This window comes from Budorcas taxicolor, chromosome 10 (assembly GCF_023091745.1).
Source record: "Budorcas taxicolor isolate Tak-1 chromosome 10, Takin1.1, whole genome shotgun sequence".
Classification (NCBI taxonomy): Eukaryota; Metazoa; Chordata; class Mammalia; order Artiodactyla; family Bovidae; genus Budorcas; species Budorcas taxicolor.
The window spans coordinates 1,663,496-1,665,819 of record NC_068919.1 but is presented as its reverse complement, the minus strand read 5'-3'; the positions used below and the strand labels follow the sequence as shown (position 1 = coordinate 1,665,819).

Here is a 2,324-nt window from a genome sequence, read left to right as displayed (position 1 = left end):
TGTCTTGCATACAGGGTCGTCATTGCCATCTTTCTAAATTCCATATATATGTGTTAGTATACTGTATTGGTGTTTTTCTTTCTGGCTTACTTCACTCTGTATAATCGGCTCCAGTTTCATCCATCTCATCAGAACTGATTCAAATGAATTCTTTTTAACGGCTGAGTAATACTCCATTGTGTATATGTACCACAGCTTTCTTATCAAAAATATGGAACACTTCACGAGTTTGCGTGTCATCCTTGCGCAGGGGCCATGCTAATCTTCTCTGTATTGTTCCAATTTTAGTATATGTGCTGCCGAAGCGAGCACAGATTGTAAATTTTAAAGCTGCATGGTGTCCTGTAATTTCTCAGTTAAGTAAAGAGACCACTTTGGAATGGGAAACAAACTCAGATTTTTTGAAAACCACAGGATTCTTCGACTCTTAGAAACTAGCCAGAACACACAGGTTGAGTTAGTTTCTCCTTTCTCTCTGTTTTCATAACACCATGAACACACCATTGTTACAGCTTTTATTTCAGTGTTGTAATTGTTTTTATGTGTCTACCTGCCAGTCTGTGAGTTCGTCAAAGGAAAAAAAATTATGTCTTAGTCATCTTCATTAATGTCCTATAATATGGAATATTAATGAAAGACTAATTAATATCTAATCTATAAATGCCCATCTAATTATATCTTAATTTAGCTCTCTGTGCAGCTAGCCACAATGTAGGTGCACTTCTATTGATTTGATTGTCACTAGCCATTACAGCTTTTAGGATCCAATTAGTATTTTTACTCTCATCAGTATTGAGAGAGTTATTAATGTAATATGGGCATATATAAAAAACTAAAGGCTGAGCAGCAACAACAAACCACATCAAAAGATTCAAAACCTGATTTCCGTAAGTTGAACCTTAGAAGCATGGATCAGAAGAAAGACTATTATTAATTATGTCCTTAAAATGTTTTGGTTTGTAGCCAGCTCGGTTAACCCCTTTAAGGGTCTTCACCCAGACTGGAGAAGCACATAAACAGCATAGCAAGAGAAAACAAAGACACTTCTATTCAGTTCTGGGCATCCCTGGTGGCTCAGACAGTAAAGAATCTGCCTGCATGCAAGAGACCCAGGTTCGATCCCTGGGGTAGGAAGACACCCCTGGAGAAGGGAATGGCTAACCACTCCAAGATTCTTGCCTAAGAAATTCCATGGACAGAGGAGCCAGGCAGGCTATAGTCCGTGGGGTTTGCAAAGAGTCAGATACAATTGAAGCAACTTAGAACGCACTTATGCCATGTTGGAACATTGGATTTTTATAAACTTCCTGCTGAGTTATATTGTACCACAAACTTTCTTCTCAGCTTCTCCAAGCAGGAGAAGGATTATTGAGATATGTACGCTCACCGCTTCCTTCAGCACTCAGTGGGGTGGCAGGTGGGTTGAAGATGGATTATCTAGGCATGGGTATTGGGGCTGCTCTGTGCTACTGTTTCCTTAGTAACTGCAGGGATGTTGTCAGTGCTCAAAGTGTATCTATTACCCAGATTCCCTGCATCTAGCCAGAGAAATGATCAAGTCTTACGCTTATAACTACCTGTCCTAGGCACAGCAGAGCATTCACTCAACAATATTCATTCACCCAGCTGTCTTAACATGTACTTTGTGCAAACTCATGGCAGAGATCACAGTGGTGAGATACTCCTTATGTCGGTAGCTTAAAATCTGTTAGGGAGCTAAGATGATCTTACTTGGAACCAACAGTGGAAAATAAGGAAGAGATTAAAATATATGATCAGTCAGTCAATCAGTCAGTTCAGTCGCTCAGTCATGTCTGACTCTTTGTAGCCCCATGAATTGCAGCACGCCAGGCCTCCCGATCCATTACCAATTCCCGGAGTTCACTCAAACTCATGTCCATCGAGTCAGTGATGCCATCCAGCCATCTCATCCTCTGCCATCCCTTTCTCCTCCTGCCCCCAATCCCTCCCAACATCAGAGTCTTTTCCAATGAGTCAACTCTTTGCACGAGGTAGCCAAACTACTGGAGTTTCAGCTTTAGCATCAGTCCTTCCAGTGAACACCAGGATTGATCTCCTTTAGGATGGACTGGTTGGATCTCCTTGCAGTCCAAGGGACTCTCAAGAGTCTTCTCCAACACCTCAGTTCAAAAGCATCAATTCTTTGCCGCTCACCTTTCTTCACACTCCAACTCTCACATCCATACATGACCACTGGAAAAACCATAGCCTTGACTAGACGGACCTTTGTTGGCAAAGTAATGTCTCTGCTTTTCAATATGCTGTCTAGGTTGGCCATAATTTTCCTTCCAAGGAGTAAGCAT

General features: G+C 41.5%; 1 non-coding gene across 1 annotated transcript; it reads right to left on the bottom strand.

Annotated features, from left to right (window-relative positions):
• Positions 1 to 205: 205 nt before the first annotated feature.
• LOC128054924 (U6 spliceosomal RNA) lies at positions 206 to 312 on the bottom strand. The gene has a single exon (XR_008200066.1). It is a non-coding gene; the product is annotated as a U6 spliceosomal RNA (small nuclear RNA).
• Between the last annotated feature and the right edge of the window lie 2,012 nt (positions 313 to 2,324).